Below are 17,691 nucleotides of genomic sequence, written 5' to 3'. Positions count from 1 at the left end.
TTAACACTCGGACCAGCGGCTTGTGGTCCGTCTTCACTAAGAATCTTGCTCCCCACAGGTATTGGCGGAATCTCTCCATGGCCCACACCACTGCCAGCATCTCCTTCTCAATCACACTAAACTTTTCCTCGTTGGGTGCTAGGGACCTGGATGCGAAGCTGATAGTCGCCGTCTCGCCGTTCTCTGACCGCTGCATCAAGACTGCCCCTAGACCCCGGTCACTTGCATCTGTCGTGAGGATTGACTCTGCACTGGGGTCGAATCCTTTGAGGGGAATGGTGGCACTCATCTCCTTCTTCAGCGACTCGAATGCCGCTTGTTCCTCCTGGCCCCACTGGAACTTGTTCTTTTCCTTGAGTAGCTGGCGTAGGTGATGTGTCTTGGATGCAAAATGGTGAACAAATTTGCTGTAGTATTCGGCCATTCCTAAGAACGACCGAACATCTTCCTTCTTGCTCGGGGTGGGGGCATCCTGAATCGCCTTCATGTTGGATGTTTTTGGCTTGATCCCTTCTTCACTCACTTCGTGACCCAAGTACGTGACTGACTGTACTCCCAATTTGCACTTTGACCATTCCGCTGTCAAACCATTGTCCTGCAAGGTTCTTAGCACTTTTGCATTGTGGTCGTGCATGGACTTTCCCATCACCAAGATGTCATCTTGAAAGAACTGTACATCGTCTACACCCTTCAGTAACTTGTGCATCATCTTTTGGAAGACCGCGGCCGCCGAGGCCAGGCCAAACGGCATCCGTACAAATTCATAGCAGCCGAACGGCGTGATGAATGACGTGAGATGGGTGCACGAGGGGTGTAGCCTTACTTGGTGGTAGGCTGACGATAGGTCCACTGTGGAAAACCATTTGATGTTCTTCGTCTTCGACAGCATCTCGTTTATGCGAGGTAGGGGAAACTTGTCAATGATTATGTTCTTGTTTAGTTCCCTAAGGTCCACGCACAGCCGCACTTTGCCATTCGGCTTCTGGGCCACCACCAGGGGAGAAAGCCATTCAGCGCTTTCTATGGCTCTGATCACGCCTTCTTTTTCGAGTCTGTCCAGTTCCTGTTGTACCGCTTCCCTGCTCCGGAATGGGATATTTCTCACCTTGTGCACCACCGGAGTTACTCCTTCTTTCAGCTTGATGAGGTGCTTGTATCTCGTCAGCTCCCCTATTTGGCCGTTGAAGACTCTGGGGTATGCTCGCTTCCACGAGTCGACGTCATCTCTCCTGTCCATATCCATTAGCAGGATCTTCTCGATTCCCCCGGGGTTAAGTTGAATCCCTAAGGCACCTTGGTCTTTCCAGCTTAAAACCGAGGGGCCCTTCTCCGCAATATATAGCTTGCACATGGCCTGGCGGCCTCTGAACTCAAACGATAGGGGGCAATACCCCAACATCGGGATCTTCTGTCCTGTGTATGTGACAGGTAGCAAGTCCATGGGGTGTAGATTCTCTCCGTGCTTATATGCGAACCTGTCTTCCCATACCTTTCTCTGTATTATGATTGATTGATAAAAATTTATAACGCGCAAAAACAATAACCCGCAGGTATCAAGGCGCCTAACAATAAAATCAGAAAGTTGAACCATTCATCCTTACACATAGGCTTGCAAGAAGAGGCGAGTTTTAAGGGCACTACGAAATGTCTGTAGCGAGGGTAGGGACCTAAGATCCAAAGGGAGATCATTCCACCATTTGGGAGCTAGGGTGGAGAAGGCCCTGCCACCCCATTTGGCTCTTCGTATACGAGGAACTGACAGAAGCAATTTCCCGGAGGAACGCAGGTTCCTTCCAGGAGTATAGTGGGAGATAATGGAACCCACTCCAGAGTCACTGTTTTTTGCAATGGCTCTGTATGTCATGCACAAAACCTTGAACCGCACTCTGTGTTCTACCGGAAGCCAGTGTAACGTTTTCCTGGCCAACGTGGCCGAAGAGCGTCTGGGAACATCGAGAACGAATCTGGCTGTGGCATTCTGAACCACCTGTAAGCGCTGCAGGAGGCTCCTGTTTAGCCCCGCATACAGCGCATTACAGTAGTCCAGGCGTGAACCAATGAGTGCAACAGCTATTTGCTTTCTGGACTGCAGAGAGAGGTATTTCCTGATCCTTCGCAGGGTATGGATTAAGCCCCAACAGGTGGAGATGGTTCTACTCACCTGTCTGCCCATATCCAGGGCAGGATCTATCATCACCCCAAGATTTTTAGCAGATGTTGTGGGGGAAGGGCACACTCCAAGCGAATCAGGCCACCAGCTGGCTGACCAGATGTTTACGTTCCCACCAAACACCATCACCTCAGTCTTCTCCCCATTCAGTTTAAGTGAGTTCTGAATCATCCAGTGACCAACCGCCTCCATACAAGATCTAAACTTGGAGGCGGTCTGCACATCTGAATGGGAAAGAGAGACGAGTATTTGGGTGTCGTCAGCATAGGAAACTACCTCCATCCCGAAAGTTCTTATTAATCTGGCCAGTGGGGTCACATAGATGTTGAATAGGGTCGGACTAAGAGCCGACCCTTGAGGGACCCCACATAGCACAGGTCGGGATGGAGATAGATACTCACCCAACTTGACTCTTTGTTCCCTCCCAACAAGGAAAGAGGTCAATAGATCTAGAGCTGCGCCCTTCACCACCACATCCCTCAGGCGAGATGTAAGTACTGAGGGGGAGAGGGTATCGAAGGCCGCAGTTAGATCTAACAGGACCAGGAGGGTGGTCTGGCCCCCATCCACTGTCGTGCGGATGTTATCGAGCACGATGGTGAGGGCCGACTCGGTGCTATGTTCCCTCCTGAATCCGTGCTGGGAGGAGTCCAAGCAGCCCGAGCATTCCACAAAAGCAGCGAGATGCTTGTTCAGATGTGCCTCAAGCATCTTCGCCGGGGCGGGAAGCAACGAGATTGGACGGAAGTTTTTTAGGACCTCCGGGTCGAGGGAGGCCTTCTTTAGCAGGGGTTTCACTACTGCTTTCTTCCACTCCGAGGGGAAGACACCGTCTCTTATAGCTAGATTCATTATTTCTAGCAGCGGTGGTAGGAAGGTCTCCCTACACTGCTTGATGATTTTCAGTGGGCAAGTATCCAGGGGGGATCCAGATTTGATCTTATTAAGCAAGATTTCAAGATCTTGCGGAGCCAGAGGTGGAAAGAAGTCCAGGGTGCCCAGTGGGGAGACGTCGGTGGTGGACATATTCGTCTCAGCCCAGACAGTAGACACACTAATACAAGCTCTTTGTTTCTCAAGAGCTAGGTGGATATCCTGTATTTTAGTGTGGAAAAAGGAGGCAATCCTATCACATAAATCCTGCGAAGGTACGACAGGGTCAGGGGCTTGTAGGTCGACTAAAGAATCAACAATTTTAAAAAGCTCCTTCGGCGAGGAGAGCGAGGCTGTCAGGGTTACAAAGTAGTCTTGTTTAGCCTGCACAATCTCAGCCTTATATTTCCTAACAAGAAGTTTGTGAGCTTCTTTATTCTTAGGGTCCCAGCTAGCATGCCAGAGCCTCTCCTTCCTCCTCACTTCTTGCCTGAGGAGCCTAAGGGAGTCTGAGAACCATGGGGCAGATGGTCTCTTCCTGGCTCGACGGCGGGTCTGTATTGGGGCCAGTTCATTCATGGCCTCGGTGATAACCTGTTCAAAATGGCCAACTGCGGTCTGTACACTGTCCATACCTGTAATAGAGAGGCTGGCAGCCCAAGGTGCAAAGGAGTGGCTGCTGATATCCCTGAAATTTCTAGCCGTTACCATTACGTGATTCCCTTTTTTGCTTCCATTCCCCCTGTGATATTCCAAATGAAATGGAATGGGAGCACCACTGTCCGCTATCATTTCTAGCGGTATTCCGCCGATGTGCATGTCCAGTCTGGGTTTGTCGATTCCTGACCCTCCACTTCCAGCACTTGGACGTCTATGTATAGGATTTCTTCCAAGTCTTCAGTTTCCTCTGACCCTGTAGTTTCGTCTTGCTGCTCTTGGTCTACGTACTTGACTGCTGTTCCCTTGGGCTTACGGCGGCACACCTTCTCGTAGTGTCCGAACACTCCACAATATGAACATTTTGCCCGGAACGCTGGGCACACTTTGTCATTCCCCAAGTGTGTCGTACTCCCGCACCTGTAACAGCTTTGGCGTCCTCCTCTGTTTGCTCTCTGGTCCGCTGGATAGGATTGTTTTGGACGTCTCCCTTCCTGTTTTCTCTGCTGATCCCTTTGCTTGGGACGCTCTTCCCTTCCTTGTGTTGTTATCTTGCATACTGTTTGCGTCCCTCCTGTTTCCTTTTTGGCCGCCTGGGCGCATCGTTTGGACAGTTCAACTTTCTTTACCATCGCCCAAATTTCCTTTAGGGGGGCATCTCCGTTCACCCACAGCTTCTCCTGGACATGAGTGCTTGACGTGTGCATAATAATCTGGTCCCTAATCAGGTCGTCGTGTAGAGTGCCAAACTTGCATGTGAGTGCTAATTTCTGCAGGGCTACAACATATTCATCCACCGTCTCATTACTCTTCTGCTTCCTCTGGAAGAAATTGTATCGATCAATTGCAACACATACGACGGGTCTGAAGTGTGCGTCTAGATCTGCTATTGCGTGGCCAAAGACGTCGGTATCCGCGGCATCCCTCTCTATTTTGACGATGGTGTCGTAGACCCTTATCCCTTCGGGGCCAAGGTTATGTAGCAGGATTTTTTTTCTTCTCTTGCTGGAATATGGCGCGCCCGCCTCTTCTTCCAGTGCGTCGAGGTAGTTGAGAAAATACCTCTACCAGTCTTCCCATAGTCTTTCCGGTTCTCCCGAGTTAGTCAGGAAAGGTACCTGTTGCGTGAGGGACGACGACTGCACCGCCATGTTGTTGGCTCTGCGTCCAGCAGGCTGGATGGGAATTGCTCTCCCCGGGGGGCTACCTGGCGCCTGTTGCACCGCCGAGTCCCGCGCCTCAAGATCGCTGTCACGGTCTTCTTCTAGTGGGACGTGCGCGGGTGCAGGTAATGCCCGTGGGTCCTCTACCCCTTCAGGGTGGTTAGTGTCTGGCCCCCCTCCGCCCGCTGTTCCGCCAGGTTGTCAGGCGCTGCTCCTCTCCGCAGGGTACAATACCCTCCTCGGCACACTGGGGCACTGGTGGGCGTGGGCCTCCCTCCACCTGCATGCACTGGACAACTATTGGGTAAGTCCGTAATTTATTTTCGTTGCCCCTCGACCATATGGGGTGCCCTCAGGCCTACCGTCATCTGCAGTGCACCAGCAGTACTCGGCAGCCCACGTCACGCGCCGTTCTGCTACCGCCGTGGTCCTCTGCCACGCTCCGTGATTCAGCAGGGCAGCACTCCGCTTGTCGGCATTCCCGGTGCAGCACGCTGCATGTGGGTCGGGCGTCATGCCAGAAACCTCGTCGCCATTGTGAGGATGGTAAGTTATGGAGGCCACACCTAGCTTATTCAGTTCAATTCTTTATTCATACACGGAGCGCCGGGAACACAACCTTACAGTTTAACGGTCGGCGCCAATACCACAAAATGGCCGCCTTCCGTTTCCGCTATTCCCCTTCCTGTTCCGCCGGGCGGAACACTAGAACGCTAAAGCGCTACCACACGATGTTATTTACTAATAATATTATTAAAAACAATAAATACTAAACATACCTCTCGGAACCTTAAACAAGAGTTACAACAATTATGCTTTGACAATTCGATGTCCCAGTGGTCCCTTCCTGTGATCCACGTTTCCCTGTGGATATTGTGATGTTTAGATAATTTCTGGATTCTCCTACATTGCTTTGTGCCTTTCGCTCTGCATAGTTTAATTAAGACGGAGTTAAGGTTTTACTTTGTTTATTGCCTAACTGGACCCACCTTGACAGCCCCTTTGGTTACAGATTCAGACGCTGTAGGAATTGTATGATGTGCCACTGAAGAAGTCTTGTGTGATATTCAGCTAAGTGGAATGGATGTTTTGACCTATGCCACTCATTTTAATCAACTGCAAGCTGTAACTACTTGGGTAGTGAGACCTCAAATGACTAATTCAATGAGGGATGAAAGGATGAGTTGGTTTGTTTTAACCGTCTTGCTTCTTTTTCCGAATGCATAATTAAGTGAACACAGATTATAAAGTAGGCAAAAACTAAGAAATACTAAGAACTTTATTCTAATTTCTGAAAGTTACCCGATATGGCTGTCTTATGGCGGATCATTTGCCTCAAGACAAAAATATGTAAGTAGAATCTATAAGGGGTCCTTTGAGAGTTAAAAGAACACTGGTGAATGGCTGGCTTAAGTTTATATAGTTCTGACCTGGACATCTCATTCATAATTGTGCAAAATGACCTTGAAAAAATCTATGCAGAGGGCAATTCTTTTCCTAAGGTAGCGAGGAAAACAATAGCACGTTGTCTTTCTTATACTGGATCACCTATGCATCGCACTGATAATCTTCTGTTCCGCTTACCAATTATTTTGAGAATAGAAAAGGGGAATGCTATTAATGCTTCTGCATTACTGTATAGTGGGACCTGTGGAATATTTATTGATCAGGATTAGGACAAAAAGAGTGCCATCCCAAAAAGATTAAAGAAGTCTCCTGAAATTATTCGAAAAGTTGATGGTTCATCATTGATTTTATACTAGTTTTGTAAAGTCTCATTACCATTACAAATCGCTTTTGGGGATCATACTGGAGCGCTATCTTTTGACATTAGTGACTCTTTCAATTACGCAATATTTTTTGTATTCCTTAGTTAAGAGGCATGATCTATACCTTAACTAGTCTACCAGAATATTATATTTGTCACCACAGTTTTTCTTATAATCACTGTGAAGCTTCAGGGAGTTATTGGTCACCAAGAGAGTCCACTTAAAATTTGATTGTGGCGAATCATTTTTCAGTGTTACTTCAGTATCACTCTTTTACTCCAAATCTTGCTAAACAAGGGTCACCTCAATTCCCTTACCTCACTTCCCTCTCACAGGGAAAAGGATAGCACCATTCCAAATGAACCCGGCTCTGTTGTTGCCTCGCACATCTTTATTCTTTATCTGAAAAAATGAAGGAGATACTGAATGCGCAGTTGCAGGAGAATTTACAAAATGGGTTACTTATACAATATTCTTCACTAGCTGGTGCAACTTTGTCTGTGATATCTAAGAAAGATTAGTGCTGGCATCTTTAAATGGATTATAAAGATTTAAATGAAATTGTGATTGGGGCTGGATATCCTATGCGTTTCATAAAGAATACATTGGAGTCTTCTGAAGATGCACAAATCTTAACTAAGAATAAATTGTGAGGTGCTTATCTTCTACATATTAAAAAGGGAAATAACTCGGGAAAACCTTGTCACTCCTTATTTGGGCGCTATGAATGGCATCTGGGTTGGGCAATGCCCCTGCTATTTTTAGCATTTTATGGATACTATATTTTCTGATATTTTGAATGAGTCGCTATTGGTCTACCTGAGTGACTGTTGGACTTGGCGCTCTCAGAGGGTCATCCCCTAAACTTTTTGCCGTCACCCTCCTGTTTTCTGAACCTTTGTTGGCTTTTAGGACTTTGCACTCTTTCCCACTGCTAACCAGAGCTGAAGTGTTGGTGCTCTCTCCCTTAAACAAGGTAAAATTGGATTACACCCAATTAGCACCTTTAATTTACTTGCACGGCCCTAGTAAAATGATACTACACTTACTCATGGACAGTAAATGGAATTCTACTAGTGGGCCTGTAGCAAGCATTGTGCCACCCACTTAAGTAGCCTTTTAAATTGGTCTCAGGACTGCCATTGCAAGTTGTGTGTGCCATAATACCCATTTGCCAGGCCTAAATATTTTGTTTTAATGCATATAAGTCACCCCTAAGGTAGGCATTACACAGCCAAGAGGGCAGGGTGTAATGTATTAAAAAGGTTGGGCATACACTTTCAAGTTTTACATGTACGGCTAGTGAAAACCCCTTAAATTAGTTTTTTACTACTACAAGGCCTACCTCTTCCCTAGGATAACATTGGATTATCTTATTACACTTAATAAGTGATAACTTTCAATTGGTCAATTGGGAGCAAGTAGAAATGTCTAGTCTGGTGTCTAAAGAATTGTAATTTAAAACCCCATTTAATGGTAAAGTCAGATTTTAAGATACAATTCTATAAATGCTACTTTTAGAAAGTTGGCAGTTTCTTGTCCCAACCATTTGGAGCCTGCAGCCTGTATCCTGTGTCACATGACTAGGTGTAGCTGGCAGTTTTTGTATAAATCCCAGACAATTAGACAAAGCAAGAATAGGTGTTGCCAGGAATGATTATCTTTGACATTTAGAGAGGGTGTAGCGGTCACTTACCACACTTTCACATCACAAAGACTCTGCCTCAGCAAACTCACAAAGGGTTTCACATTAGTCTTTTGTGTCCCAGTCAACTTGGGGCCAGGGCCGGGAGGCAGGAAATTCCCGAAATCTCTGTAGGGAGGAGGACAGAAGCTTCTTCCACTCTAAAAGGGGCACCAAGAATAAATCGTGGACCCGCAGACCAAACTCTTGCGTACACGCCTGGACCTGTGGACACTACAGACATCCCAGGCCCAGTGACTCTAAGGGTCCGCAGTCGGACCTCCTGTGTGAGCTAAAGGGACATAACAAGCTCTAGAGGCCTCCCTGCAAATGCTCAGCTGATCAGCTGCACTGAGAGTGCAACTGGATCTGCCCCAGCCTAGCTGGCCTCTGCTGAAACAAGTTCCTGATCCCCAAGTTATGCCTCCTCAGATCCTGGGCCCTTGGCCGGCATTAAGGAGAGCTCCACCTGGTCTAATTAAAGGTTCCACCACACCTGACGCACAGCCTCGCTGCACAGCTGCAAGTTTCATCGGAATCGAAGCAGGGTGACGCAAAGCCTTGCAATACAGCTCAGCTGAACCACCGCAGAGTGACGCAAAGCCCCACAGAGCCTCGCAGATCCACAAGAACTGACACAAAGCGACACACGTGGACTGCGCACAAAGGACATATGGTATAATCCTCAAAGGACCACTGTTGGTCCTGTGCCTGCCTGCGCTCCATCGCAGTTGGTCTGAACTCGTGACTTTGAGCAGGTCCAGCAACACCAGATAGCCTCAGTTGGCACTTTGTGCCTTTTGCCGCTACTTTTAACTGAACCTTTAAAATTACATATCTTCATTTTAAATGATTGGATTTTTGTCTATTAAGTCTCAAATAATCAATCAATCAATCAATCACAGCATTTGTATAGCGCACTACTCACCCGAAGGGTCTTAAGGCGCTAGGGAAGGGGGGTCCGCTACTGCTCGAACAGCCAGGTCTTGAGTTGCTTCCTGAAGGCGAGGTGGTCCTGGGTCAGGCGGAGGTGGGTCGGGAGGGAGTTCCATGTCTTGGCGGCGAGGTAGGAGAAGGACCGTCCTCCTGTGGTGGCTCTTCGGATGCGGGGGACGGCGGCGAGGGCATGGCCGGTCGATCGAAGCTGGCGTTTGGGAGCGTAGAAGTTGAGGCGGCTGTTGAGGTATCCCGGGCCTTGGTTGTGTAGGGCTTTGTGTGCGTGGGTGAGGAGTCGGAAGGTTATTCTCTTGTTGACCGGGAGCCAGTGCAGGTCTCTCAGGTGTCCGGAGATGTGGCTGCGATGGGGGATGTCCAGGATGAGACGTGCTGAGGCGTTCTGGATCCGCTGGAGTCTCTTCTGGAGCTTGGCGGTAGTTCCGGCGTAGAGGGAGTTGCCGTAGTCCAGACGGCTGGTGACGAGGGCCTGAGTGACCGTCTTCCTGGTCTCGGTGGGGATCCACCAGAAGATCTTACTTAGCATGCGCAGGATGTTGAAGCACGACGAGGAGACGGCGTTGACTTGTCTGGTCATGGAGAGGGAGGAGTCCAGGATGAAGCCCAGGTTGCGTGCGTGGTCTGTTGGTTGGGGTGCGCTGCCCAGGGCGGGGGGCCACCAGGAATCGTCCCAGGCGGAGGGTGAGGATCCCAGGATGAGGACTTCCGTCTTGTCCGAGTTCAGTTTCAGGCGGCTGTTCTTCATCCATTCGGCTACCTCTTTCATCCCTTCGTGTAGGTTGTCTCTGGCGGTGGCGGTGGCGGGGTCGTTGGTGAGGGAGAGGATCAGCTGGGTGTCGTCGGCGTAGGAAATGATGTTGAGGTTGTGCTGGCGTGCGATGTCTGCGAGGGGGCCCATGTAGACGTTGAAGAGGGTTGGACTGAGCGAGGAGCCTTGAGGAACGCCGCAGATGACTTCGGTGGCTTCCGATCTGGCTTCCGATCTGAACGGAGGGAGGCGGACTCTCTGTGTCCTTCCGGCGAGGAAGGAGATGATCCACTCCAGTGCCTTCTCCTGGACTCCGACGTTGCTGAGGCGCTGTACTAGGGAACGGTGGCAGACAGTGTCGAAGGCCGCGGAGAGGTCTAGGAGGATGAGGGCCGCTGTTTCTCTGTTGTCGAGCAGGGCTCGGATGTCATCGGTGGCTGCGATCAGGGCAGTCTTGGTGCTGTGGTTTGCCCGGAAGCCAGACTGCGAGGGGTCGAGGTATCAGTTTGTCTCGAGGAAGGCGGCCAGCTGCTTGTTGAAGGTCTTCTCGATGACTTTTGCAGGAAACGGGAGCAGCGAGATGGGGCGGTAGTTCTTGAGGTCGGTGGGGTCGGCTGATGGCTTCTTGAGTAGGGCGCTGAGTTCGGCGTGCTTCCAGCTCTCTGGGAATGTGGCGGTGTCGAAGGAGGTGTTGATGATGTCCCGCAGGTGGGGTGCGATGACAGCGTCGGCCTTGTTGAAGACGTGGTGAGGGCAGGGGTCGGTCGGAGATCCGGAGTGGATGGAGTTCATCGTGCGGATGGTGTCTTCGGTGTTGATCGGAGTCCAGGCGCGGAGGGTGGTGGTTCGGTTGTGGCGTGCGTCGGTTGAGTGCTGAACCTGTTGTGTATGTCCGCGATCTTGTTGTGGAAGTAGGAGGCGAGGGAGTTGCAGAGGTCTTGCGAAGGGGTGATGTCGTTGTTTCCGGCGTTGGGGTTGGAGAGCTCTTTGACGATGTTGAAGAGTTCCTTGTTGTTGTGCGCGTTGTTCTCCAGTCGTTCCTTGAATGCGGTTTTCTTGGTGGCGCGGATGAGTTGGTGGTGCTTTCGGGTGGCGAGCTTGAGGGCAGCCATGTTGTCCGGAGTTGGGTCTCTGCGCCAGGTTCTCTCGAGGGCTCGGCAGTTCTTCTTGGAGTTCTTGAGGTAGTCGGTGAACCGTGGGGCTTTCTTGCTGCCGGGTCTGCTAGGCGGGGTCCTCAGGGGGGCGAGGTCGTCTGCGCAGTCTCTGATCCACTTGGTGAGGTTGGTGGCCGCCTGGCTAGGGTTCGGTGTGCTGGTGGGAGGGTTCAAGCTCAGGGAGGTCGTGAGTTGGTCGGCTGTGATCTTGTTCCAGCTTCTGCGTGCAACCTGTTTCTGGTGGTGGTGGATCGTGGTCCTTCTAAAGCTGAAGTGGACGCAGCTGTGGTCCGTCCAGTGGAGTCCGGTGGCGTGGCTGAAGGCGATGTCCTTGCTGGATGAGAAGACGGGGTCGAGTGTGTGTCCGGCGTAGTGGGTGGGGGTGGTGACCAGCTGCTTGAGTCCCAGGTTTGCGAGGTTGTCCAGCAGGGTGGTGGTGTTGCGGTCGTTGTTGTAATAATGTATTACATTTTACTCTATTGTTCCTAAATTGGTGTTGGATTTTTCTTGTGATGTGTTTTCCCTTTATTACTGTTTGTGTGTTGCATAAATACTTTACACTTTGCCTCTAAGTTAATCCTAACTGCTTTTGTGCCAAAATATCAGAGGGTTAATTACAAGTTCATATAGTTTTTGCTTGTGTTTTACCCCGACAAGGATTGTGGTTGTTGCTTGAGCAGTGTTGCACCCACCCAACTTGTAACCCAATTTCCTACAATGACATCCTGGTGTTTTCTCAGACTCTGACAGAACATCAGGCAAAGCCTAGTGCTATCGAGATTTTAGCATCACAATTTATTCCGTTAATGAGAGAAGTGTCAAGTCTAAAATAATGAGATGGGGTATCTTGGATTAAGTCTGAATGTTTTTGGTCTTTCCATAGACCCAAAAAAGGTTTCAGCAATTTTGGAATTGGCTTTCATTAAGAGAGTAAATATTTCCTGAGATTCACAAGCCTTTATTGCCAATTTATTAAGAATTATGCAGAAATAACTTGTGACATTGATCATGTTCTGAAAAATATGAGAAAGTGCTTTTTTTTCCTGGAATGATCAAGCACCCGGAGCCATCATTAGGAGGGGCCCGGTTAAATGGGCACTAAATTTCCCCGAGCCCAGTTATAGATACTGGGGTACCGGTTGTGAGAAGTTGGCCCGATATGCAACGTTCGCTATTCTAGCGACCGCTATGTATCGTTCCAACGACCCTTATGGTGTTTGGTTGTAAGTCAACCTATAGACCAGCTATCCTAGTAGCGTGGATACGAGCAGTCTAAGGCTAAAGACTCGAGAGGGCGTGTTAAGCCAGCTGTTTACCACACATGTACCCCTTGAACACCCAGTGAAAGGACACCACACAAGTGTTATGAAAATAAACAGTATATTTATTAAGAATCACAACAGCCCTGTACTCTTTATGAGGACAGGGTACTAAGCACAAACCAAATCTCTTTAGCAAATACTTCAAGTGCACAATTAGGAACAAGTGTCCGTGGACACGGAAAGATTAAGGTCTCGGGCGGACCCGATAAGGCAAGTCGGAAGCGAGGGACTCTGGACCCTAGAGTAAGGAGGCTATGCAGGCACCGAAATGCCGAGTTACCTAGCCACGAGGGCTGCGGATGCACAAGTCTTACAGGCGTCGGGGTCTTCGCTGACGAGCCAGGAGCCGGAAGAAAAGGAGTTGCTGGCCGGCGACCAGTGCTGAATAGTTCGTAGAGATCCAAGCCTGGATCGGAGATTGAAGAAACCTGAAAGCAGAGGGGACCAAGTTCGTACTACTAGCCAGTAGTCAGAGGGTACCAGGAAGGCACCGGTTGGCCGTCACCTCGACCAGGTGAGTGGGCGACGCTAGGCTCTGCAGTCTCACGGACCAGGAGGCGTTATCGGCGACCACGGCGGAGGTGCGAGCTGTCCCACGAAGGATGATGCTGTCGGCGTCGCTGGGCCCAGGATGGGGCAACAAGCCTTGGCAGTTCTCAGGGCCACGTGGTGGGCCTAAGAGGGCGTCTTGAGTGGACCAGGAGGGTCCGGGGTGCTTCTCGCAAAGATGGAAGCAAGGGCCAGTCTGGAGCAACCAGACCAGCAGTACTGATTCTCGGATGTCGTCACGGAAGGACACAAGCCAGCGGCTAGTGACCAGACAACGTGCTGAGCAGCGAGCAGAAGGGCCCCACGCAGATCGTGGAGATGCTGGGAGACTGCACTTCGGTGCTGGAGCGGCTCAGGGTCGGGGCTTCTCGGACCCCAGAGCACTCACCAGAGAGTTACCTCGATGGTCGTGCTGGTTTTTAAGAGCGTGCAGGTTCTGATGATGGCCGGTCCCTCGAGGTCTCGTCGCACCCACGGATCACAGCTGAGCTGATGATGTGGGTAGAGGTCAGAGGTGCCAGGGAAGCCGGTTCTCGTCGAGCTGGGCCGTCGGATTCCTTGAGGAAGGACTTACAGCAAACCGCAGAGTTCTTAGTTGGTGCCCGCTGATGCGGGGTGACTACTCCTTAGTCACAAGGGAGAAATCTTGAGAAGAGTCTTGAATGTCCTTTCGTAGAAAGTAGTTCTTGAATCAAAGATGATCTAATTTGGAAGGGTCCCCGCTCCGGTCTTTATTCTAAAGAAAGGGGTGGGTACATGACTAGGTCCTGCCCTAAGGGTGGGACCAGGAAGGGGGCAGTTACACCCCTCTCCCCTGCCGGACTTTCCCCAGGCCAGGGCTGTCGCCCCTGGAACTGGTTCTAACCGGCAGATGCGTAGTGAGCACCGGGGTGCCACTCCGCAGTCACCTTCACGCAAAAGCCCTACCTACCCAGAATACACAAACCCTGTCTGGGACGGTGCGAACACCGCCCTCGACAGGAAACCCTTTGTCCAAGTGCTCCTCGCTGGAAGGACTCCCAGCAGCAGGAGGTCAGACTCGTGTCTGTGGTGGCAGCATCCATTTTGTGGAGCTGAGGCTTCAGTTAACTTTAACCGGGGTTCACAGTCACGTACATGTCGTGTCCCTCTAGAAGGGTGGGATGCTAACCTCATCGCCAGAATTGGTGAGAGGGCAGCACCCCGATTCGTATGACACCTTACTCGACATGCCTTGATAACGCGACACCGGAGTTACCGATATGGTACGCGTTATCATGGAACAGCTATTGGGTCTTGATTCCGCAAGCTGCAACCGGGCTCGGCTCGGGCCTGAACCTAGCTCACACGAGCCCACGCACTCTGCCTTCAGGATTGTTAAGGCCTGCCATAGGAGTGACTGATAGGAACTCGGGTGTCCATGGTATGGTTAGATATAGAGCTACTATACCTAAAGCGAAGGGTGGTTACACGGCTTCGCCCCAGCTGTCGTGCAGCCAGTTGTGTCAAATTTAGGAGGCCAGCCAGGGTTGGCATAATACATGCTTCAGCCCCTGGCGGCCCTGGGTACCCCTATGCCCTGCGTTACGGGGTCTGACAAGGTGGCCCAGTACCAATTGGTAAATGCACCTAGGGTACATCTCGTAATTTAGAAAGAGAACAGCCAGGCTGTGGGTCTGATTAGCAGGCCCACAGCCAGAGAAAGTCGTAAACCAGTGAAACAAAAGCAAAAAATCTGGGTGATCATAGGATTGCAGACCCTACTCTCCTACACCGGTTACTCAGGAGGTACAGAAAATCTAATCCACTACAAGTTAAAACCAGAGCCTTCACTAGGAAATGGGGAAATACCGGGAATAATCTAAGTTCAAACCCCCATGTATTTCACCATTTTCACCTGTACTTTCACATTAATATTCAGCGTGTTTTCAGCAGTCAAACCTTCATGGGTGAAAGTAAAGATATAAGTGGTGTAGCATTTTCAAGATTTATAATTTTGTGCAAAAAATATGGATGAATGATAATATTATGTTGGATCAAATGCGTAATTGCTGAATTAATATATTTATAGTTGCAACTAGTTTATTAGGTTGTATTGAAATGTGTTTATTCGCATATTTTAGTTATGCCACAATTATGTGCAACATCCATTTTGGATAAGATGGATATTGTTTCTGTCATTCACGTAGGAAAGTGCCCCTTGTTGACATAGTCACCCCCACTTTTTGCCTGGCATTCGATGCAATTTGGACATATTTCTGCTAATCAGGTCCCCAGTGGCAGATCTCTTTCCCAAAACGGTGCAATTGTACGCCAGTTTGGCAATACCTTTAGCACACTCTGCAAGTCCCTAGTAAATGTTACCTCTCATACCTAGGGCATGGGGTACTAAAGAGGGTCCCTAAGGGCTACAGCATGCATTGTGCCACCCTAAGGGACTCTCTCCAAACCCATGCAGACTGCCATTGCAGGCTGCGTGTCTTGGTGCAGACAAAAGTGACAACACAACATGGCACACAACCCTGTGTGCCATGCCTGCAGACACTGAATGGAGTATATGTAAGTCACACCTACAGCAGGCCTTACAGCCCTACGGCAGGGTGCACTATGCTACATGTGTGGGCATAACTGCCTAAGCAGATGTGCCCCAGTGCTTGCCAGTTCAATTACTGACAGTACAAGTGACCAGGGAACCCCTCTTAAGTACATATTTGATATTTATTTTTCATAGAGGGAGGAGTATGCCCGAGGGCATATTGGGGCTTAAATTCTGCATGAAAAGAGAGTTCCGTAAAAGAAAAAGTATGTCATAGCTACATAAGTGTGGGAATAATCTTGTTTTGAGAAGTTTCCTAAAAGTCAGAATCTTTTTGGGGATTTTTAGCTGGTAAAAACAGATAGAGATGAGGTTATTTGTTTGTTCAGAAAAAGTGAGTTTGGAGTTGAATATTACCCTGAGATTACTCATTTTGGAACTGGGGTAAAGAGGACCTAGATTCTGTAGCTACAGAGTATTATTCCAAAAGGAGGTATCCCTACTGAAGAAGAATACCTCATTTTTTTCAGAGCCAACTTGAGACAGTGGTTTCTCATCCAGGTGACCACTGCTCACATGCAGTTGTTGAACCTCAATGCTACCTACTCAATGTCACTCCTGACAGAAACAACTATTTGTGTGTAGTCAACATATGAGATAGTGGGAAACACAAAGGATCTTCTGAGTTCGCAAGAGGGGCCAAACAGATATTAAATAAAGTGGGACTGAGCGAAGACCCTCGTGGAACGAATCACGGCGGGGAGAATGTGTTGGAGACAAAGTCCCTAATGTGACCAGTTGTTCTCTTTTCCGACATGAAGGAACAAATGAGGTCATAGGCTGATCCACTTATTTCTATCTCAGCAATTCTTTGCATCAGGACTGAGTGTCTTACGGTGTCAAAGGCTGGGGATAGGTCCAATAGGACCACCACAGCCTTGCCTCCATTATCCATGATGTCTCCTATTTCCTCTGTGGCTACTAATAGAGCTGACTCGGTGCGGTTAGGCTTCGTAAAGCCAAATTGGTCTCCATCCAAGATCTTGTTTGGTCAAGATAGCCTGATACCGCAGTATTCATGTGATTCTGTAGGATTTTGCTGGGGAAGGGAAGGCGCGAAATAGGACAATAATTCTCCTCTTCATTGGGATCAAATGTTTTTTTGAGCAACAGAAAGAGGTTTGCTTTTTTCCACTATAATGGAAAATGTGCTGGACACAGGTCAAAAAAGAGTTCCCCTGCTACATGATGGCTTAACCGAAACTAAAGATGTTTGGTATCAAACACCTTGTATTAATAAACAAACACTGCACCCAAAGACTATTAGTGTTCTGTCTCACTGGTTCTGACCAGCCTGCCACCACAGACGAGTTTCTCACCCACAGGGGTGAGAGTATACGCTGTCAGGAGGTCAGAAACAAATCCTACCCTGGTGAGGTGTTTACACTCCCTTCCAATAGGATATCCTGTAAATTACCATTCCAAGGCAGGGAGCTTCAAAGAGCCCACCGCCTTTCCTTTGGTATGTGAATCTCCCTCTGCTCAGAAGTGAGGGGATACTAACCCCCCCCCCTGAACAAGGCCCATTTGGCACCTGGAAGGGCAAGAAGATTAGTAGTAAGAGAGTAGTGTCTACCCTCAGGCTAGTTCCACCCATAAGGTGGGCTACCTGATAAGGATGCAAAATGTAAAAGTCTGCCATCTTGGTGATGGCAGAATTAGGAACTCTGTGACAGGGTTATGGCCACTTCCCACAGGAAGATGTCATAAAGGCGTAAGTAGCCCATTGGCTACTACACTACAGTCCCCTAATGCCCCTAATTCTAGTATCTAGGGGAGCCCCTAGCACTAGGAAATCAGATCCTGTCGACCTGAAAGGAGAAGAGCCTTGAAGAGCCAGAAAAGCAAGAACAGTAAAAGAGCAGCAACTGACTTGGTGCCAACCCTGCTGGCCTGCCTAGTGTCCTCGACAATTGCTCCAAAGATGACTCGCCTTGCAGCTGCTGCATCTCCAAAAGCCTGGGAGAACTGCCAGCACTTCACCCAAGAACCAGGAAATCTCAAGGAGTAGCTGAGCTGCTCCCCTTCATCCTGTAGGACCCCTAGGGAACTGTGAAAACTCCAGACCGCTAA

The 17,691-nt window shown here is 49.3% G+C and overlaps 1 protein-coding gene across 1 annotated transcript in view; it reads right to left on the bottom strand.

The window, feature by feature from the left end:
• The window catches only part of ANKRA2 (ankyrin repeat family A member 2), a 118,026-nt gene that overhangs the window by 82,892 nt on the left and 17,443 nt on the right, over positions 1–17,691 (bottom strand). Inside the window, exon 2 of the mRNA XM_086960793.1 lies at positions 6,950–7,034. The gene's annotated coding sequence lies outside the window, so the exon portion shown is untranslated. The remainder of the gene's footprint in view (positions 1–6,949; positions 7,035–17,691) is intronic.

This window comes from Lissotriton vulgaris, chromosome 3_1 (genome assembly GCF_964263255.1).
Source record: "Lissotriton vulgaris chromosome 3_1, aLisVul1.2, whole genome shotgun sequence".
NCBI classification, from domain to species: domain Eukaryota; kingdom Metazoa; phylum Chordata; class Amphibia; order Caudata; family Salamandridae; genus Lissotriton; species Lissotriton vulgaris.
The sequence above is the reverse complement of the archived record's forward strand: the minus strand, read 5'-3'. Positions and strand labels throughout refer to the sequence as shown.